The sequence below is a fragment of the Lithobates pipiens genome, unplaced genomic scaffold (genome assembly GCF_037356315.1).
Source record: "Lithobates pipiens isolate NorthernLeopardFrog02 unplaced genomic scaffold, aLitPip1_a1.2 Scaffold_1, whole genome shotgun sequence".
Classification (NCBI taxonomy): Eukaryota; Metazoa; Chordata; class Amphibia; order Anura; family Ranidae; genus Lithobates; species Lithobates pipiens.
The window spans coordinates 86,291,155-86,313,679 of record NW_027507685.1 but is presented as its reverse complement, the minus strand read 5'-3'; the positions used below and the strand labels follow the sequence as shown (position 1 = coordinate 86,313,679).

Here is a 22,525-nt window from a genome sequence, read left to right as displayed (position 1 = left end):
AAGGGAAGTTAGTCAGGTGGGAAAGGTGAAAAAAACTATCCATCTCGGCGAGCGAGGGGCCAATTAACGGATGAGTAGTCACACAGGGCTCCAATGGCCTCCCCGCCCAAGGCAGACCAGCCAGTGGAACCCGCGCCATCTCCTGCTCTAGCTTGACCCATAGCTTCAGTTCCCCATGCCGGTGTCTTATCACATATGGTCCCCCATCGGATAGTGTCCGCTGTGTACTGCGCATGCGCAGTACACAGCAACACAGATTCCGAAAGTTGCCGAGCAATGCGCAGTACGGCGCAGACACTATATCATGGCCGGACAGTATATGGCAGAACACCGGCACCAGTCAACCACCGGTGTCATGTGTGTCGCTGTGTAATATAGAGCAGGGTCCGGGAAGCCAATACCTCCCCGCAATTTCGGTCGCAATAGCATTGCCCTACCAATACGCATATGTTTTCCGCGCCAGAGGAACTTGATAAAGATTGAGCGAACCGCATGAAAGAAAGTCTGGGGTATTTTGATAGGTAAGGCTTGTAGTAGATACAGAAGTCGTGGCATCGCGTTCATCTTCGCGTTCAACACATTACAGCGTCCGAACCATGACAGAGCTAGTGGGTTCCATCTTTTAGGGTCCGCTGTAAGCCCATAGGCTTCTTTTTATGTTGTTGGGTTTGACCTGTTTTTTTTGCTTGTTTCTCAAGGCGACCATCTTGGCGTTTGTCAAGAGGGTTGGGCGTGTCTTGAAGAGAACGCTTACGGCCACATCAACCTGAAAGCACCCGATCTCGTCTGATTTCAGAGGCTAAGCAGCGTCAGGCCTGGTTAGTACCTGGATGGGAGACTGCCTGGGAAGACCAGGTGCCATAGAAGGATCTGGTCTGGTTAGTGTCTTGATTGGGAGATCGCCTGGGAATACTGGATGCCGTAAGCTTCTTTTTATGTTGTTGGCTTTGACCTGTTTTTTTTAGCTTGTTTCCCAAGGTGACCATCTTGGCCTTTGTCAAGAGGCTTCAGAGTGCTCAAAGAGAGTGCCTACGGCCAAATCACCCTGAAAGAGCCCAATCTCATCTGATTCTCGGAGGCTAAGCAGCGATGGGCCTGGTTAGTACCTGGATGGGAGACAGCTTGGGAATACCAGGTGCCGTAGGCTTCTCATTATGTTGTCGGCGTTGACCTGTTTTATTTTCCCTTGTTTCCCAAGGTGACCATCTTGGCATGTGTCAAGAGGGTTGAGAGTGCACAAAGAAATTGCCTACGAGCACAACACCCTGAAAGCGCCCAATCTCGTTTGGTCTCAGAGGCTAAGCAGGGTTGGGCCTGGTTTGTACCTGGATGGGAGACCCCCTGGGTTTTCCAGATGCCGCAGGCTTATTTTTATGTTGTTGGTGTTGACCTGTTTTTTTCGCTTGTTTCCCAAAGTGATCATCTTGGCATTTGTCAAGAGGGTTGAGAGTGCTAAAGAGATCGCTTACAGCCGCATCACCCTGAAAGCACTCTATCTCTTCTGATCTCAGAGGCTAAGAAGGGTTGGGCCTAGTTAATACCTGGATGGGAGACCGCCTGGAAATACTAGGTGCGGTAGGCTTCTTTTTATGTTGTTGGCGTTGACTTGTTTTTTTTGTTTGTTTCCCAAGGTGACCATCTTGGCGTTTGTCAAGTGGGTTGAGCGTGCCTGAAAAAATCTACTATGGCTGCATCACCCTGAAAGAGCCAAATCTCATTTGATCTCAGAGGCTAAGCAGGGTTGGGACCTGGTTAGTACCTGGATGGGAGACCGCCTGGGATTTCTCGATGCCATAGGCTTTTTTTTTAAGTTGTTGGCATTGACTTATTTTTTTTTTTTTTTTATTCTTTTATTAAGTATAAGTAGAACAACATAAATATAACAGTCAACCATACAGCATGACCCAGGCTCACAATTACATGGTAACAAAAAATAGACAGCCAAATAACTCTGGGTTCTCAGAGGGGAGTCCTAGAGTTTCATGCAGAAAAGAGAGAAACCCCACCTCGGACATGTAGTACAGTATAACTAATGCAGCTCCGTTCGGACAAATGTAATCATGGAGAACAACTGGGACCACAGCGAGCCAGCTTATCATGACCTATGTGAACCAGAGTAAAATATGAGCCGGTCGTGTCCAGAACCCTGGGGTTCTTCTGGGTCCCAAAGGCTAGTAAGGAGACAAGGCATAGTCAAAAGGGAGGACAGGGGAAGAAGAGAGTGCAAAGACGGAGAGAGAGGAGGGGGGGGGGATGGCGGCGGGGAAAAATAAAGACAAAAAGGGAGGGGGGGAATGCCACCCAGGGCAGACATGGCCTACGTAGGTAAACGTTAGATGTTCAGTCTTTTTCTGGGACAGGGGCGCTGCTCACCTCCCGAATGTAGTCTCAAGTACCAGTAAAATACCTCCAGGGCCTCCATGTAACACCAAATGCCTCTTCAGTGTTGTGAAGGGTGGCGGTCAATTCTTCCATCCGGAGAATATGATTGACTTTGGAATACCACAGCACCTTGGATGGGGGCTGAGGCTGCCTCCACAGTGTGGGAATGCAGGCCCGGGCGGCGTTCAGGAGTTGCATCGTGAGGGTTTTTTTGTATTTTCGAACAGGCTGTTCGGTCAAGTGTAGAAGGCACGCTGCTGGGTTGTCTGCGATATCTACATTTCTGAGAGTTTTTATCGTCCCGGTTACCTCCACCCAAAAGTTCCTCAAGGCCGGGCATGCCCAGAAAATGTGTCCCATGGTCCCCGTATCTGAATTGCACCTCCAACAAACATCCGGGATCGATCTATTCATTTTATTCAGAAGGTATGGGACTCTATACCAGCGTGAGACTATCTTGTATCCTGATTCTTGATATTGGTTTGCGATGGAAGCTTTATGTACTAATGTCAGGATCTTCCCTATCTGTTGTGGGGTAAATGTGATGCCAAAGTCCCTCTCCCATTTGTGGATAAATGGCGGGGTCGACTCCTCCTCCTGACTACTTAATAGGTTGTACAGGAGGGAGAGGGTGTGTCGCACAGGTTCCTTTTTGTGACAGATGGATTCATAGGGCGTCAGGTCTCTAGGAGTGTAGGGGGCCCTTTGTATGGCCAGAAGAAAGTGACGAAGTTGATAAGCACTAAACAAGTCAAGCGGAGGGTCAGAAAGCTCGGCGACAGTTTGCGTGGTCGGGAGCCCTCCCGAGGGCCACCCTTCTCCCAGACACTGTTTCCCCACCACTGTCAACTGTCGCAGTTTCTCGTTGGTAAATCCCGATGGGAAGTCTGGATTTCCTATAACCGGAATCATTGGTGATGGCAGGGGAGCAATGTGTGTGCAGCGGAACAACCTCCGCACAACAGCCAACGTAGCTCCCACTACGGGGTGATCTCTGAGGTCTTTTGGTAGGGAGGACAGGAGCCACGGGGAGGTCAATAGGGGAATGGATCCATCCTCAATCTCCATCTCCACCCACTGCTTGTGTGGGCCATTACAATGCCAATCAACGACTCTCGCTAGCAGAGTCATTCTGTAGTATTGTCTCAGATCTGGGAGACCCAGACCCCCCTTGTCCTTTGGTTTGGCAAGCAATTGCAAACGGGCTCTGGGCGGTTTGCGCGCCCAAATAAAGTCCCGGAGCAGCACCTGCAGTTGTTTGAAAAAAATTGGGGGTAACCGGATCGGTAATGTCTGGAACAAGTATAAGATCCGTGGGAGGGCCGTCATTTTGAATGCATTACAGCGCCCAAACCAGGTCAGTGTTAAAGCATGCCAGTTTCCCAAATCAGATTTCAGTCTATTCAGGAGAGGGACAAAATTAAGCGGGTACAATTGCGCCAAATCCGCTGCGATGTCAACGCCCAGGTAACGTATAGATTTTTCAGCTCAGTAGAATGGAAAAGCGGAGCGTAGCCTCTTGGCCTCACCATCCGGGACCGATATATTCAATACAGCCGACGGTGCAATTGATTTTATAGTTTGATAGGCTGCCGTATCGCCGGAAAGCCGCAATTTTGTGGTGTGCCGAGGGTTTGGATATGCCAGTAATATTCGGGTCATTCCGAACGTGACACATAAGTGGTTCCAGTGTCAGAATAAAAATTAGGGGAGAAAGAGGGCACCCCTGCCTCGTCCCATTAGTGATGGGGAAAGAGTCCGAGCACTCTGAAAGCACCCAATCTCGTCTGATCTTGGAGGCTAAGAAGAGTCAGGCCTGGTTAGTACCTGGATGGGAGACCACCTGGGAATACCAGTTATTGTAGGCTTCTTTTTATGTTGTTGGCGTTGATTCGTTTTTCTTTTTTTTTTCGCTTGTTTCCCAAGGTGACCATCTTGGCATTTGTCAAGAGGGTTGAGAGTGCCACTTTGGGGGGTCTGAGTGATACCTAGTGCGCTGTACTGGAAGGGCTTGACATTCCCGCATATGTGTCCCCTCCCCCTGGTTGCGCCCCTCGTCCCCCCCTCTGGCTCCCACCTACTCTTTGCCGACATTGCCTTCTGCAGCTTTCGGGGACCCTGGATAAATTATTTATTGAGCCTATTGGTACGAGACACTGCTTCCCTCCAGGGTGACTCTGGACCCCCCTGGAGGATTTATCCCTTACTGTTTGGGCGGTCTAAGCCTCCCTCTGGATGCTCTACACAGCCCCCAATGGCGATGCAGGAGAGACACTAATTGGCGGGCCCCAGGACTGCTGCTCGGGTGAAGTCTCCCGTTGGATGGAGGGATGGTGGCCCCAGCCCCTTGCCTGACGGATTTTCCATGCACCGACCAGGGCTGCTCCTCTTTCATCTTGATGTGGTGACCATGGAAGGGAGGAGTTGAAATTTATGGGGTCCGGGTGTTTGCTGGTGGGAGTGCGCTAAAGGACTTGACATTTCCGCATGTTTGTCCCCTCTCCCCTGTTTCCCCCCTCCCTTCCCCCCTTCCCACCCTTCCCTTCCCTCCTTTCCCTTCCCTCCTTTCCCTCCCCCTTTCCCCCCTTCCACTCCCCCTTTCCCCCCTTCCCTGCCCCTTTTCCCCCCGGGGCGTGGACGGGAGAGAGGGGGTAAGGAGAGGACAATCTGCCAAAGGGAGAAATGCATTTATTCGGGGACTGCATGTACTTTAGGGGTATGGGACAGGTGGTGGTGGATCCCATTCTGTGATGCCTTTTCTGTTGTGACGGGCTCCCTCGTGCATGCCTACGTTTAGGGCGAACCGAGGAGACCCCTCAGTGCTGACAGTTATATGCTCTACCTCTGTTTTGGTTATACTATTGTTTTTTGGTTCTATGATGTTACTGATTGTCTTTTATTTGCATACCGGTATCAGACGTGACATTTACCACTGCCGGGACTGGGGGGACTAGGATTCGGGGGCTCCCTCTCCGACCTGTCTACCCACCAACCCAAGTAGGACAGCGCTATAAACCCAGTGTACATCTGGTAAGCGCTATAGCATAATTGTGCTGTTTTAGTATACCCTTCCTGTACTGTTGAGTGCGGACAACCCTTAATTTCCCTCTCCCCCTGGGGTTGAGGTGCCCGGCCTCTTTTTCCCTTTACCTTTCCTTCCATTTGCCCTTCCTTTCTCCCCCTTACTTCCCGCCAAGCATTACCTACCCAAAACCTACCTTGGTTCAACTTTCTTTGCTTTTCTCTGACGTCCCCCTCCCCCTCCCCGAGGAGCGATGGCAGACTCAGTCAAGGTCACCTCTCTAAACGTTAAGGGACTGAACTCCCCTGAAAAACGGTGGATCCTTCTGTGAGAACTGAAGACTTCCTGTACTGATGTGGCCTTTATACAAGAAACACATTTTAAAAATACTAGCCTCCCCTTTCTATGGTCGAGATCCTTCCCTAAGGTCTACCATTCTACTAACCCCTCCTCTAAGACCAAGGGAGTCTCCATTCTGATCTCTAGCAGGCTCCCCTGGGTTCTCCAGGATTCTCTGGTGGACCCTGGGGGCCGATATCTTTTTCTTAGGGGCCACATTGGAGAGCGCCTTTTTACATTTGCCACTGTGTACGCTCCCAATGATCACCAAGACACGTTCCTCAGAACTACCCTGCACAGATTATGTGACTTTCGGGAGGGCCAGTTGATATTAGGTGGGGACTTTAATGTCCCCTTTCGCCATCGGTTGACACTTCTGCCTCTTGCGCCTCGCTCCTCATTTCCTCTAGAAATCGGATTACTAAGTGTTTACTGAATGACCAATTAGTTGATGTCTGGCGTCTGCAACACTCTGGGGAAAGGGACTACTCTTTTCGCTCTTCCCCTCACAAATCATACTTGAGGATAGACTTCTTCTTGATTCCACATGACCAACTGCACTTGGTGAGCTCTTCCTCCATCGGCCATATTACTTGGTCCGACCACGCTCCTGTAGCCCTTACCTACACCCTCTCTAGGAACCCCTCACTTAGGTCTCTATTCTGGCACCTTAATGAGAGCCTCCTCCAGATACCGGAAGTTCTAGCAGATGTGACCAGGGAATTGGACCTTTATTTCCAAGAAAACTAAACGCAGGACTGTGACCCGGGGATAATTTGGGAGGCTCACAAGTCAGTACTCCGCAGGGTACTTATCAGGCACGGGGCGTGCATCAAACGAACACGGAAGGAACAGCTTGCTAATCTGTTTCGTGAACTTGCTTCTGTGGAAGCGAAACATAAACATACCCCCTCACGGACCTTAGAGATTGAATTGGGGACACTCCATACCCATATTGCTGACCTACTCCATTATAAAGCGAAAGCGGCACTCCAGTTTTGTCGTAAACTGACGTAGGAGTCAGGGGACAAATGCGGAAAAATCTTAGCCAGGTCGGTAAAGGAGTTGAAATCTGGCTCTTACATACCACAGTTGATAGATGAGAATGGCCAGAGGGCCTCTACCCCAACCCAAATAGCCGAAGTCTTTGAAAAATGTTACTCTGATCTCTACAACCTGCCCGATTCAGGGTCTGGACAGGACAATATAGACAGATATGTAACCGGTTCTGGTCTACCAACCCTCTCATCGGAATCACGGGAGTACTTGGAGGACCCGATCACACTGGAAGAAGTCCAGACGGCCGTGGGACCTCCGAAGGTGGGTAAGGCTCCGGGCCCTGACGGATATACCGCACAATACTTTAAGACCTTCCTCCCTATTCTCAGCCCGCGCTTGGTGAATTTATTTAATACTCTGAGCTCGAATGGGGATTTTCCTGAGGATACCCTTAGAGCCCACATCTCGTTGATACCTAAGGAGGGCAAAGACCCGGGCCTATGGGGGAGCTACAGACCCATTTCCCTCCTAAATTCGGTCCTAAAACTATTCTCTAAAATCCTTGCCACATGATTGGCACATCACTTGCAGTTCCTTATACATATTGACCAGTTAGGTTTTATTCCCACCAGGGAAGATAGGGACAACACCATTAAGGTGCTTACCCTGATCCATAAAGCAAAGTCATCTGGGACCCCTTGTCTTTTCATGAGTACTGATGCCGAGAAGGCTTTTGATCGGGTCAAATGGACATTAATGTTCTCGGTCCTTCGCCATATAGGTCTGAGTGAACGGATGCTGGCATGGATAAGTAAGATATACTCACGCCCTTCAGCTCAAGTCAAAGCGAATGGGGTTCTCTCATCTCCCCTTGACATCGGGAATGGGACCAGACAGGGTGGCCCCCTGTCGCCCCTATTATTCGCACTGTCATTGGAACCCTTTCTCTCCACAATTCGACAAAACTCAGACATAACGGGACTCCAAATGGGTACTATTGAGTGCAAGATATCTGCTTACGCGGATGACATGCTGTTCTCGCTGACGAATCCCAGAGTTTCCTTGCCAAATCTCCTTCGGGAATTCCAGATATACGGGATACTTCTTGAAATCAAAGGCCATGGGGTTTGCAGTCCCCCCGCAAACGTTAATAGACTTGCAGTCCAATTTTCGATTTAAATGGACCCATACAGCCCTTAAGTACTTAGGTACTTACATTCCACCAGACATCGCGCGTACGTTTATGTTGAACTTCCCCCCACCCCTTGTCACTAAGATCCGCAGTTTGCTTCACGGGTGGCATTCTGGCCTCCATTCCTGGTTCAGGAGATGCAATCTCATTAAAATGAACATACTCCCTAAATTTACTTATCTTTTCCAAGCTCTCCCGATCCAGATTCCAGTCCTGTTTTTTAAGCAAGCTCAATCCTTGCTCACTCAATTTAACTGGGCCCACAAAAATCCCAGACTTAAGCGGTCACAGCTGACATTGTCTAAACAACAGGGAGGGTTGGTTCTCCCTGACGCTACTACCTGGCCTCCCATCTGGGGCGTGTATTGGACTGGAATCGAAACAAACTTTCTAAGCTCACTCCCGAATTCCGCTAAGAAGCGCCATGTGGTGCTATAAGTATTTACCCACAGAATTTATGTCACATCCCACTATAGGGGCTTAGTTGAAAGTCAGTCACCTGATCGCTACCCAAAACACACTCACGTCTTTGACTTCCCCCCTATTCGCTAGGGCCATCCAACCTTTGAACTGGGGACCCACTTAGAAATTCCAACCTAGACAATGCGTCTAAATTCGTCATTGATGGAAAATGGCCTTCTTTCTCAACCCTAACAGATCCGACAGGGCTTTTCCAACTGCCTTTTTGGAGAGCATCGCAACGACATAATTTTCTCCATTCCATCCCCAATCCTCAAACGTTCGCCCGCCCTCAGACGGAGTTTGCAGGAGCGAAGGCCCTTTGGCCCACATTCTCTCTCAAACAGATTACCCACACTTAACCTGTCTGTCCAACTGGGAAAAGGACCTTAATTGCTCATTTTCCCCAGCACAGAGACAACGCATTATCACTTTGGCTCTCAAAATGTCGCTGTGCACGAAGATACAGGAGACAAATTTTAAACTTCTCACCAGGTGGTATTTGACACCATCAAAGCTGCAGAAATGTTTCCCCTCTTCCTCGAACATATGCTGGAGGTGTGGAGAAGAAGAGGGCACGTTGCTGCACATTTTTGGTCCTGCCCCAGCTTGGTGGACTTCTGGACAGAGATCCGATGCATAACACAAAAATTCACAGACTTCTCCATCCAGGAAGAGGCTGCATTCTTTCTCTTGCACCATTCACAGATTCCCATTAAGAAGTACAAAAAAATCAATTTTACGGCATGTGATAAATGCGGCAAAATCCTGCATCCCTCTCTATTGGAAAAAATGTTCCCCCCCTTTCATTACTCACTGGCTTAGGAAAATAGAGGACATTAAAAAAAAATGATCCTCACATCACAAGGTAAACAAGAATTTTTTAAACAAACCTGAGACATCTGGAATACCTTTATATTCTCGCTGGAAGGATGTCGCCTGCTATCGCCTTAGTGCTCTGAGCTTTCCTTGACTGGCCCCTTGGACAGTGGCTGCCATCGTGTCTCGTCCCCTCTTCTCCTTTTCTGATCTTTCAACCCTTCTCTTTTCTGCCTTCCTCCCCTATCTCTCACCCCCTCCACCCCCTCTCTCTTTTTGAAAGAGTGGAAAATTGGGAATGACGGCCCCACACCCCCCTCTGGATGGATTATGCCGGAGGGACCTGGGGTTTGTGTGACCCTGGATCTTGGTACAGTACTTTATCCGTGCCTCGAATCGTTGTGATTGATGGAAGGCAGAATCACAGTTGCGAATATACCTGTATCAAGTATTGTTCAGCTGCTTTTTGCTCTGTATTTCTCTGTTGCATTATGTACTTGGGGGACCGTCTTCCCCTATTTGGAGAAAAAAATTATATTTGAAAAAAAAAGAAACCTACGACACCTGGTATTCCCAGGCGGTCTCCCATCCAGGCATTAACCAGGCCCGACCCTGCTTAGCCTCCAAGATCAGATGAGATGGAACAGATTCAGGGTGATGTGGTCATAGCCAATATCTTCAGGCACTCTCAACTCTCTTGACAAACACCAAGATGGTCACCTTGGAAACAAGCGGAAAAAAATAGGTCAACGGCAACAACATAAAAAGAAGCCTACGGCATCTGGAAATCCCAGGCGGTCTCCCATCCAGGTACTAAACTGGTCCCAACCCTGCTTAGCCTCTGAGATCAGATGAGATTGGGCTCTTTCAGGGTGGTGTGGCCGTAGGAGATTTCTTCAGGCACTCTCAACCTTGACTAACGCCAATATGGTCACCTTGGGAAACAAACAAAAAAATCAAGTCAACGCCAACAACATGAGAAGAAGTCTACAGCACCTAGTATTCCCAGGTGGCCTCCCATCCAGGTATTAACAAGGCCCGACCCTGTTTAGTCTCTGAGATCAGACGAGATCTGGTGCTTTCAGGGTTATGTGGCCATAGGCGAGCTCTTCAGGCACTCTCAACCCTCTTGACAAATGCCAAGATAGTCACCTTGGGAAACAAGCGAAAAAAAAAAACAGGTCAATGTCAACAACATAAAAAGAAGACTACGGCACCTGGTATTCCAAAGCCATCTCCCATCCAGGGACTAACTAGGCCCAACCCTTCTTAGCCTCAGAGATGAGAAGAGATAGGGCTCTTTCAGGGTGACGCTGCTGTAAGCGAACTCTTTGGGCACTCTCAACCCTCTTGACAAATGCCAAGATGGTCACCTTGGGAAACAAGCGAAAAAAAAAAAAATGAATCAACGCCAACAACATAAAAAGACGCGGAGAAGGCCTTTGACAGGGTGGCCTGGCACTTTATGCAGGCCACCCTGGAACATATAGGTCGTGGCCCCAACATGATGAGCTGGGTAATGTCGCTTTACTCCACGCCGTCGGCAGCGGTACGGGTGAACGAGTGGTGCTCGGACTCTTTCCCCATCACTAATGGGACGAGGCAGGGGTGCCCTCTGTCTCCCCTAATTTTTATTCTGACACTGGAACCACTTATGTGTCACGTTCGGAATGACCCGAATATTACTGGCATATCCAAACCCTCGGCACACCACAAAATTGCGGCGTACGCTGACGATCTAATTTTTTTCGTCTCCAATCCACACATTTCGCTTCCCAATATACTCGCGGCTCTCCGGCGATACGGCAGCCTATCAAACTATAAAATCAATTGCACCGTCGGCTGTATTGAATATATCGGTCCCGGATGGTGAGGCCAAGAGGCTACGCTCCGCTTTTCCATTCTACTGAGCTGAAAAATCGATACGTTACCTGGGCGTTGACATCGCAGCGGATTTGGCGCAATTGTACCCGCTTAATTTTGTCCCTCTCCTGAATAGACTGAAATCTGATTTGGGAAACTGGCATGCTTTAACACTGACCTGGTTCGGGCGCTGTAATGCATTCAAAATGACGGCCCTCCCGCGGATCTTATACTTGTTCCAGACATTACCGATCCGGTTACCCCCAATTTTTTTCAGACAACTGCAGGTGCTGCTCCGGGACTTTATTTGGGCACGCAAACCGCCCAGAGCCCATTTGCAATTGCTTGCCAGACCAAAGGACAAGGGGGGTCTGGGTCTCCCAGATCTGAGACAATACTACAGAGCGACTCTGCTAGCGAGAGTCGTTGATTGGCATTGTAATGGCCCACACAAGCAGTGGGTGGAGATGGAGATTGAGGATGGATCCATTCCCCTATTGACCTCCCCGTGGCTCCTGTCCTCCCTACCAAAAGACCTCAGAGGTCACCCCGTAGTGGCAGCTACGTTGGCTGTTGTGCGGAGGTTGTTCCGCTGCACACACATTGCTCCCCTGCCGTCACCAATGACTCCGTTTACAGGTAATCCAGAATTCCCGCCGGGATTTACCAACAAGAAACTGCGACAGTTGACAGTGGTGGGGAAACAGCGTCTGGGAGAGGTGTGGCCCTCGGGAGGGCTCCCGACCACGCAAACTGTCGCCGAGCTTTCTGACCCTCCGCTTGACTTGTTTAGTGCTTATCAACTTTGTCACTTTCTTCTGGCCATACAAAGGGCCCCCTACACTCCTAGAGACCTGACACCCTATGAATCCATCTGTCACAAAAAGGAACCTGTGCGACACACCCTCTCCCTCCTGTACAACCTATTAAGTAGTCAGGAGGAGGAGTCGACCCCACCATTTATCCACAAATGGGAGAGGGACTTTGGCATCACATTTACCCCACAACAGATAGGGAAGATCCTGACATTAGTACATAAAGCTTCCATCGCAAACCAATATCCAGAATCAGGATACAAGATAGTCTCACGCTGGTATAGAGTCCCATACCTTCTGAATAAAATGAATAGATCGAACCCCGGATGTTTGTTGGAGGTGCAATTCAGATACGGGGACCATGGGACACATTTTCTGGGCATGCCCGGCCTTGAGGAACTTTTGGGTGGAGGTGACCGGGATGATAAAAACTCTCAGAAATGTAGATATCGCAGACAACCCAGCAGCGTGCCTTCTACACTTGACCGAACAACCTGTTTGAAAATACAAAAAAACGCTCACGATGCAACTCCTGAATGCCGCCAGGGCCTGCATTCCCACACTGTGGAGGCAGCCTCAGCCCCCATCCAAGGTGCTGTGGTATTCCAAAGTCAATCATATTCTCCGGATGGAAGAATTGACCGCCACCCTTCACAACACTGAAGAGGCATTTAGTGTTACATGGAGGCCCTGGAGGTATTTTACTGGTACTTGAGACTACATTCGGGAGGTGAGCAGCGCCCCTGTCCCAGAAAAAGACTGAACATCTAACGTTTACCTACGTAGGCCATGTCTGCCCTGGGTGGTATTCCCCCCCCTCCCTTTTTGACTTTATTTTTCTATTTTTCCCCGCCGCCCCCCCCCCCTCCTCTCTCTCCGTCTTTGCACTCTCTTCTTCCCCCGTCCTCCCTTTTGACTATACCATGTCTCCTTACCAGCCTTTGGGACCCAGAAGAACCCCAGGGTTCTGGACACGACCGGCTCATATTTTACTCTGGTTCACATAGGTCACGGTAAGCTGGCTCGCTGTGGTCCCAGTTGTTCTCCATGATTACATTTGTCCGAACGGAGCTGCATTAGTTATACTGTACTACATGTCCGAGGTGGGGTTTCTCTCTTTTCTGCATGAAACTCTAGGACTCCCCTCTGAGAACCCAGAGTTATTTGGCTGCCTATTTTTTGTTACCATGTAATTGTGAGCCTGGGTCATGCTGTATGGTTGACTGTTATATTTATGTTGTTCTACTTATACTTAATAAAAGAATAAAACAAAAAAAAAATAAGTCAATGCCAACAACTTAAAAAAAAAGCCTATGGCATCGAGAAATCCCAGGCGGTCTCCCATCCAGGTACTAACCAGGTCCCAACCCTGCTTAGCCTCTGAGATCAAATGAGATTTGGCTCTTTCAGGGTGATGCAGCCATAGTAGATTTTTTCAGGCACGCTCAACCCTCTTGACAAACGCCAAGATGGTCACCTTGGGAAAAAAACAAAAAAAACAAGTCAACGCCAAGAACATAAAAAGAAGCCTACCGCACCTAGTATTTCCAGGCGGTCTCCCATCCAGGTATTAACAAGGCGCGACCCTTTCTAGCCTCTGAGATCAGCGGAGATTGGGCGCTTTCAGGGTGATGTGCCCATAGGCAATCTCTTTGGGCACTCTCATCCCTCTTGAAAAATGCCAAGATAGTCACCCTGGAAAACAAGCGAAAAAAAACAGGTCAACGCCAACAACATAAAAAGAAGAATACGGCACCTGGTATTCCAAGGCCATCTCCCATTCAAGTACTAACTAGGCCCAACCCTTCTTAGCCTCTGAGATCAGAAGAGATAGGGTGCTTTCAGGGTGATGCGGCTGTAAGCGATCTCTTTAGGCACTCTCAACCCTCTTGACAAATGCCAAGATGATCACTTTGGGAAACAAGCGAAAAAAACAGGTCAACACCAACAACATAAAAATAAGCCTGCGGCATCTGGAAAACCCAGGCGGTCTCCCATCCAGGTACAAACCAGGCCCAACCCTGCTTAGCCTCTGAGACCAAACGAGATTGGGCGCTTTCAGGGTGTTGTGCTCGTAGGCAATTTCTTTGTGCACTCTCAACCCTCTTGACACATGCCAAGATGGTCACCTTGGGAAACAAGGGAAAATAAAACAGGTCAACGCCGACAACATAATGAGAAGCCTACGGCACCTGGTATTCCCAAGCTGTCTCCCATCCAGGTACTAACCAGGCCCATCGCTGCTTAGCCTCCGAGATCAGATGAGATTGGGCTCTTTCAGGGTGATTTGGCCGTAGGCACTCTCTTTGGGCACTCTGAAGCCTCTTGACAAAGGCCAAGATGGTCACCTTGGGAAAAGCTAAAAAAAACAGGTCAAAGCCAACAACATAAAAAGAAGCCTACGGCATCCAGTGTTCCCAGGCGATCTCCCAATCAAGACACTAACCAGACCAGATCCTTCTATGGCACCTGGTCTTCCCAGGCAGTCTCCCATCCAGGTACTAACCAGGCCTGACGCTGCTTAGCCTCTGAAATCAGACGAGATCGGGTGCTTTCAGGTTGATGTGGCCGTAAGCGTTCTCTTCAAGACACACCCAACCCTCTTGACAAACGCCAAGATGGTCGCCTTGAGAAACAAGCAAAAAAAACAGGTCAAACCCAACAACATAAAAAGAAGCCTATGGGCTTACAGCGGACCCTAAAAGATGGGACCCACTAGCTCTGTCATGGTTCGGACGCTGTAATGTGTTGAAGATGAACGCGATGCCACGACTTCTGTATCTACTACAAGCCTTACCTATCAAAATACCCCAGACTTTCTTTCATGCGGTTCGCTCAATCTTTATCAAGTTCCTCTGGTGCGGAAAACATATGCGTATTGGTAGGGCAATGCTATTGCGACCGAAATTGCGGGGAGGTATTGGCTTCCCGGACCCTGCTCTATATTACACAGCGACGCACATGACACCGGTGGTTGATTGGTGCCGGTGTTCTGCCATATACTGTCCGGCCATGATATAGTGTCTGCGCCGTACTGCGCATGCGCAGTACGGAGCAGACGAAGCTTCGGAAAATCTTCGAAGCTGAACGGCGCCTGCGCGGTGAGTGGAGGTGGTAGCCCCACCATCCAAGCGGACATAGGGTTGTGAATATTAGAGGGCCCCTCGCAGGCGAGCTTCGCTCGCCACGCTTCGGGCTCTTTTATATTCTTACTCTATGTCCACTTGGATAGTGGGGATAGAACCTGGACTCAGTGCGCAGGCGCCGTTCATGATCGGCAATTTTCGGAATCTGTGTTGCTGTGTACTGCGCATGCGCAGTACACAGCGGACACTATCCGATGGGGGACCATATGTGATAAGACACCGGCATGGGGAACTGAAGCTATGGGTCAAGTTAGAGCAGGAGATGGCGCGGGTTCCACTGGCTGGTCTGCCTTGGGCGGGGAGGCCATTGGAGCCCTGTGTGACTACTCACCCGTTAATTGGCCCCTCGCTCGCCGAGATGGATAGTTTTTTTCACCTTTCCCACCTGACTAACTTCCCTTCTCCTATGACCCCAATTATTGGACATCCTAGATTCCCTCCGGGCCTGTCTGACCAGGCCTTTACCAGGCAAGCCCCGAAAGGGCTTTTGAGAGCAGCCCTATTTCTTGAACCCACGGGCTTGATTCCCATGGGGACCATACTGCTAGAGCAAGTACCTGTTGCATTGGATAGCTGGAGAGCTAGACAGCTAATCCATTTCATCGGATCACTACCTAACCATTCGTTCTTCTCTAGACACACAATCCTCCACGGATCCACCCTTCCTAGCTAAATGGAAAAGGGACTTACAAACTACATTCTCTAAACCACAGAAGGACAGAATACTCTTTTTCGCCCATAAGTCGTCACTCTGCAGTAAATATCGGGAGATCTCATATAATATTCCCCGGTCAATCTGACCGCTGCTGTCGCTGTGGGCAACAGGCTGGCACCATTCTCCACATTTTCTGGGAATGCCCTAAATTACAACCATTCTGGCAGCCTGTCCTGAGACTCATCCACAAGTTCACAGACATTTCCTTAGCCAATGATCCCGCAGTAGTTCTTCTCAATCTAACTCCTATGTCGAGAAAGCGTTATCATAAGTCCTTACTTAAACATCTCCTCAATGCAGCTAGGGCCTGCATCCCAAGTCAGTGGAAAGAGCAATCTGCTCCAATGGTGACCCAGTGGTTCTCAAGGGTAAATGATATTGAACGAATGGAAGACCTGACTGCCACAATGAGGGTTAAAACGGAGGAGCATGGGAACAGATGGTTCTACTGGACCCAGTTTCGCTTTTCGGGAGAATACCTCCGCGAGACATAGTAAGCTCATGGAGATCATTGGAGATCGCTGTTCCAAACGTTGGACAGCTGATGAGCTGGTGAGCCGAGGGCGTCTCTTGCTCCCTGGGAGGGGACCCCATCTACCCACGACACCTTCTTTTCCTTTTCTGCCATTTCCTTCCCCAATCTTCTCTTTCCCCTTCTCCCTCCTTTCAGTTCTACTATTTCCCTTCTTAACTCAAAAAAGGGAAAAGAAAATGGTATGTTCCGACCCCATTTGACTACTACACAATACTCTTCCCCTATCTATGGATATCTAAACTCTTCGAGGGTAACAGGGCTAGTATCAATAATATTTTAAGTGGTAGAGGATCCCAACGAGATGGAGCTTTAATCTCATCTTGATATGACCGCAAAGCTGTACACGTGCTATTCTCCTCTGACTTCTTACCATTGGCTCTGATATCCATGCAATATGATCGTTTGTTTGTAACTATTTGTATAACACATTCTGTGAAGTTGCCTTTGCATTGTATGTCGCATACTACTAAATAAAATAAAAAAATAAAAAAAAGAAGCCTATGGCATCTGGTATTCCCAGGCGGTCTCCCATCTAGGTACTAACCAGGCCCGACACTGTTTAGCATCCGAGATCAGACGAGATTGGGTGCTTTCAGGGTGATCTCTTCAGGCACTCTCAACCCTCTTGACAAACGCCAAGATGGTCACCTTGGGAAACAAGTGAAAAAAAAAACAGGTCAAGGCCAACAACATAAAAAGAAGCCTACAGCAGCTAGTATTCCCAGGTGGTCTCCAATCCAGGTACTAGCAAGGCCCAACCCTGTTTAGCTTCTGAGATCAGAGGAGATCGGGTGCTTTCAGGGATATGTGCCCATATTCAATCTCTTTGGGCATTCTCAACCCTCTTGACAAATGCCAAGATAGTCACCTTGAGATACAAGCGAAAAAAAACAGGTCAATGTCAACAACATAAAAAGAAGAATACGGCACCTGGTATTCCAACGCCATCTCCCATCCAGGTACTAACTAGGCCCAACCCTTCTTAGCCTCAGAGAAGAGAAGAGATAGGGCTCTTTCAGGGTGATGCTGCTGTAAGCGATCTCTTTGGGGCACTCTCAACCCTCTTGACAAATGCCAAGATGGTCACCTTGGGAAACAAGCAAAAAAAAAAAAAACGAATCAACGCCAACAACATAAAAAGAAGCCTACAATAACTGGTATTCCCTGGTGGTCTCCCATCCAGGTACTAACCAGGCCCGACTCTTCTTAGCCTCCAAGATCAGACGAGATTGGGTGCTTTCAGAGTGATGTGGCCATAGGCAATCTCTTCAGGCACTCTCAACCCTCTTGACAAACACCAAGATGGTCACTTTGGGAAACAAGCGAAAAAAAAACAGGTCAACGCCAACAACATAAAAAGAAGTCTACGACACCTGGTATTCCCCGGCGGTCTCCCATCCAGGTACTAACAAGGCCCGACTCTTCTTAGCCTCCAACATCAAACGAGATCGGGTGCTTTCAGGGTGATGTGACCGTAGGCAATCTCTTCAGGCACTTTCAACCCTCTTGACAAACGCCAAGATGGTCACCTTGGGAAATAAGTGAAAACAAAAACAGGTCAAGGCCAACAACATAAAAGGAAGCCTACAGCACCTAGTATTCCCAGTTGGTCTCCAATCCAGGTACTAGCAAGGCCCAACCCTGTTTAGCTTCTGAGATCAGAGGAGATCGGGCGCTTTCAGGGTTATGTGCCCTTAGGCAATCTCTTCGGGCATTCTCAACCCTCTTGACAAATGCCAAGATAGTCACCTTGAGATACAAGCGAAAAAAAACAGGTCAATGTCAACAACATAAAAAGAAGAATACGGCACCTGGTATTCCAACGCCATCTCCCATCCAGATACCCACTAGGCCCAACCCTTCTTAGCCTCAGAGAAGAGAAGAGATAGGGCTCTTTCAGGGTGATGCTGCTGTAAGCGATCTCTTTGGGCACTCTCAACCCTCTTGACAAATGCCAAGATGGTCACCTTGGGAAACAAGCAAAAAAAAAAACGAATCAACGCCAACAACATAAAAAGAAGCCTATAATAACTGGTATTCCCAGGTGGTCTCCCATCCAGGTACTAACCAGGCCCGACTCTTCTTAGCCTCCAAGATCAGACGAGATTGGGTGCTTTCAGAGTGATGTGGCCATAGGCAATCTCTTCAGGCACTCTCAACCCTCTTGACAAACGCCAAGATTGTCACCTTGGGAAACAAGCAAAAAAAATAAAAATAAGTCGGAAGCTAGAGACAATACGGCCCGAGTCCTAATTTTAATCCATGCGGCGCATGTACAGGGAAGGCCCTTGCTTATGTTGTCAATGGACGCGGAAAAGGCCTTTGACAGGGTGGCCTGGCACTTTATGCAGGCCACCCTGGAACATATAGGTCTTGGCCCCAACATGATGAGCTGGGTAATGTCGCTTTACTCCACGCCGTCGGCAGCGGTACGGGTGAACGAGTGGTGCTCGGACTCTTTCCCCATTACTAATGGGACGAGGCAGGGGTGCCCTCTGTCTCCCCTAATTTTTATTCTGACACTGGAACCACTTATGTGTCACGTTCGGAATGACCCGAATATTACTGGCATATCCAAACCCTCAAAACAAAATTGCGGCGTACGCTGACAATCTAATTTTTTCCGTCTCCAATCCACACATTTTGCTTCCCAATATACTTGCGTCTCTACAGCGATACGGCAGCCTATCAAACTATAAAATCAATTGCGCCAAGTCAGCTGTATTGAATATATCGGTCCCGGATGGTGAGGCCAAGAGGCTCTGCTCCGCTTTTCCATTCTACTGGGCTGAAAAATCTATACGTTACCTGGGCGTTGACATCGCAGCGGATTTAGCGCAATTGTACCCGCATAATTTTGTCCCTCTCCTGGATAGACTGAAATCTGATTTGGGAAACTGGCATGCTTTAACACTGACCTGGTTCGGGCGCTGTAATGCATTCAAAATGACGGCCCTCCCGCGGATCTTATACATGTTCCAGACATTACCAACTTCGTCACTTTCTTCTGGCCATACAAATGGCCCCCTACACTCCTAGAGACCTTACACCCTATGAATCCATCTGTCACAAAAGGGAATCTGTGCAACACACCCTCTCCCTCCTGTACAACCTATTGAGTAGTCAGGAGGAGGAGTCGACCCCCACCATTTATCCACCAAGGTGCTGTGGTATTCCAAAGTCAATCATATTCTCTGGATGGAAGAATTGACCGCCACCCTTCACAACACTGAAGAGGCATTTAGTGTTACATGGAGGGCCTGGAGGTATTTTACTGGTACTCGAGACTACATTCGGGAGGTGGGCAGTGCCTCTGTCCCAGAAAACGACTGAACATCTAACGTTTACGTTTACCTACGTAGGCCATGTCTGCCCTGGGTGGCATTCCCCCCTCCCTTTTTGTCTTTATTTATCTTTTTTTCCCCGCCGCCATCCCCCCACCTCCTCTCTCTCCGTCTTTGCACTCTCTTCTTCCCCCGTCCTCCCTTTTGACTATGCCTTGTCTCCTTTCTAGCCTTCGGGACCCAGAAGAACCCCAGGGTTCTGGACATGACCGGCTCATATTTTACACTGCTTCACGTAGGTCATGATAAGCTGGCTCGCTGTGGTCCCAGTTGTTCTCCATGATTACATTTGTCTGAACGGAGCTGCACTACTCCGTTACTCAGTACTACTGTACTACATGTCGGAGGTGGGGTTTCTCTCTTTTCTGCATGAAACTGTAGGACTCCCCTCTGAGAACCCAGAGTTATTTGGCTGCCTATTTTTTGTTACCATGTAATTGTGACCCTGAGTCATGCTGTATGGTTGACTGTTATATTTATGTTCTACTTAATAAAAGAATAATAAGAATAAAAAAAAATAAGTCAATGCCAACAACTTAAAACTAAAGCCTATGGCATCAAGAAATCCCAGGCGGTCTCCCATCCAGGTACTAACCAGGTCCCAACCCTGCTTAGTCTCTGAGATCAAATGCACGCTCAACCCTCTTGACAAACGGCAAGATGGTCACCTTGGGAAACAAACAAAAAAAAACAGTCAACGCCAACAACATAAAAAGAAGCCTGCGGCATTTGGAAAACCCAGGCGGTCTCCCATCCAGGTACAAACCAGGCCCAACCCTGCTTAGCCTCTGAGACTAAATGAGATTGGGCGCTTTCAGGGTGTTGTGCCCGTAGGCAATTTCTTTGTGCACTCTCAACCCTCTTGACAAATGCCAAGATGGTCACCTTGGGAAACAAGGGAAAAAAACAGGTCAAAGCCAACAACATAAAAAGAATCCTACGGCACCCGGTATTCCCAGGCGATCTCCCAATCAAGACACTAACCAGGCCAGATCCTTCTATGTCACCTTGTCTTCCCAGGCAGTCTCCCATCCAGGTACTAACCAGGCCTGACGCTGCTAAGCCTCTGAAATCAGACGAGATCGGGTGCTTTCAGGGTGATGTGGCCGTAAGCGTTCTCTTCAAGACACGCCCAACCCTCTTGACAAACGCCAAAATGGTCACCTGGAGAAACAAGCGAAAAAAACAGTTCAAAGCCAACAACATAAAAAGAAGCCTATGGCACCTGGTATTTCCAGGCGGTCTCCCATCCAGGTACTAACCAGGCCCGACACTGTTTAGCCTCTGAGATCAGATGAGATTGGGAGCTTTCAGGGTGATGGGGCCGTAGGTGATCTCTTTGGGCATTCTCAACCCTCATGTTAAATGCCAAGATGGTCACCTTGGGAAACAGGCGAAAATAAACAGGTAAATGCCAACAACATAAAAAGAAGCCTACGGCATCTGGTATTCACAGATGGTCTCCCATACAGGTATTAACCAGGCCGTACACTGCTAGGCCTCCGAGATCAGATGAGATTGTGCGCTTTCTGGGTGATGTGGCCATAGGTGTTCTATTTAGACACTCTCAACCCTCTTGACAAATACCAAGATGGTTATCTTGGGAAACAAGTGAAAAAAAACAGGTCAACGCCAACAACATAGACCCTGGCGGTCTCCCATCTGACCCAGAACCTGCTTAGCCTCGGAGATCGGGTGCTTTCAGGGTGATGTGACCTCAGGCGAACGCTTTGAGACATACTCAAAACTCTTGACTGATGCTAAAATGGTCACCTTGGGAAACAAGCGAAAGAAAAACAGGTCAAAGCCAACAATATAAAAAGATTCCTACGGCACCTTTAATTAGGTACTATCCAGGCCGGACCCTGCTTAGCCTCTGAGATCAGATAATATTGGGCGCTTTCAGGGGGATGTGGCCGTAGGAGATTTCTTTGGGCTCTCTCAGCCCTCTTGACAAATGCCAAGAAATGCCTTGGGAAACAAGCGGAAAAAAAAAACCATGTCAACGCCAACAACATAAAAAGAATCCTACGGCACCTGGTATTCCCAGTTGGTCTCCCATCCAGTTACTAATCAGGCCCGACAATGCTTAGCCTCCGAGATCAGACAAGATCAGGCACTTTCAAGGTGATGGGGCCATAGGCGATCTCTTCGGGCACTCTCAACCATCTTGACAAACGCCAACATGGTCATCTTGGGAAACAAGCGAAAAAAAACAAGTCATTGCCAACATTGGAGGCTAAGCAGGGTTGGGCAATCAGTTTCCTTGCCATCTCAGAACTGCCATCTGGCTACTTCCCGGGTTTCCAACTCCTTCAACTAATCCCAGGAGACAATACTTTGCCTCCATCCTGGTGGAGGTTCCAAACACCCGATCAATGGTTCCTGTCACCTCTGTCCAGTAGCGGATCAACTTCGGGCATCTCCAAAACATGTGCATCATGTCTCCCCCCATGTTCCCGCACCGGCGGCCAAACTAAAAAAGTTTACGAGGAGCATAATAGGTTCTATATAATAAGAACAGATGTGACATCCTCTGTGAGGAGAGCCACAATTCACCACAGGCAGGATTCCTGTGGCCAATTATAGCTCAGGGGGGTTTAGTACACACCCCACACTATATAAGGACGCCAGCGCGGCGGCCTTCTATAGTGTGTTGCGGTGGTCAGGGAAAGAGGACGATAGGCAGGGACAGTGTCTTTACTGCTTGGGAACCTGGCACTGTTACAGTGGGTGTTATGTGCCTCCTGCACAGTACACACCTGAAGCTACCCTTTATTACTGGTGTTCAATTTCTGCAATACATGCATCTGCAGTGCAGAAGTTAGAGTGGGTGTTGTGTGCCTCCTGCACAGTATACACCTTATTGCTGGTGTTCTGTTTCTGTAATACAGG

General features: G+C 48.8%; 12 pseudogenes; 2 read left to right on the top strand and 10 right to left on the bottom strand.

Annotated features, from left to right (window-relative positions):
- Positions 1–1,027: 1,027 nt before the first annotated feature.
- Positions 1,028–1,147, top strand: LOC143989952 (5S ribosomal RNA; annotated as a pseudogene).
- Positions 1,148–1,463: 316 nt separating this feature from the next.
- Positions 1,464–1,582, top strand: LOC143989273 (5S ribosomal RNA; annotated as a pseudogene).
- Positions 1,583–9,764: 8,182 nt separating this feature from the next.
- Positions 9,765–9,883, bottom strand: LOC143989189 (5S ribosomal RNA; annotated as a pseudogene).
- Positions 9,884–9,981: 98 nt separating this feature from the next.
- LOC143989016 (5S ribosomal RNA) lies at positions 9,982–10,101 on the bottom strand (annotated as a pseudogene).
- A 95-nt stretch (positions 10,102–10,196) lies between these two features.
- On the bottom strand, positions 10,197–10,315 carry LOC143989090 (5S ribosomal RNA; annotated as a pseudogene).
- A 3,755-nt stretch (positions 10,316–14,070) lies between these two features.
- On the bottom strand, positions 14,071–14,189 carry LOC143989358 (5S ribosomal RNA; annotated as a pseudogene).
- Positions 14,190–17,428: 3,239 nt separating this feature from the next.
- Positions 17,429–17,547, bottom strand: LOC143989340 (5S ribosomal RNA; annotated as a pseudogene).
- A 100-nt stretch (positions 17,548–17,647) lies between these two features.
- Positions 17,648–17,766, bottom strand: LOC143989062 (5S ribosomal RNA; annotated as a pseudogene).
- A 101-nt stretch (positions 17,767–17,867) lies between these two features.
- LOC143989230 (5S ribosomal RNA) lies at positions 17,868–17,986 on the bottom strand (annotated as a pseudogene).
- A 319-nt stretch (positions 17,987–18,305) lies between these two features.
- On the bottom strand, positions 18,306–18,424 carry LOC143989097 (5S ribosomal RNA; annotated as a pseudogene).
- Positions 18,425–20,843: 2,419 nt separating this feature from the next.
- On the bottom strand, positions 20,844–20,962 carry LOC143989992 (5S ribosomal RNA; annotated as a pseudogene).
- Positions 20,963–21,655: 693 nt separating this feature from the next.
- LOC143989141 (5S ribosomal RNA) lies at positions 21,656–21,774 on the bottom strand (annotated as a pseudogene).
- Between the last annotated feature and the right edge of the window lie 751 nt (positions 21,775–22,525).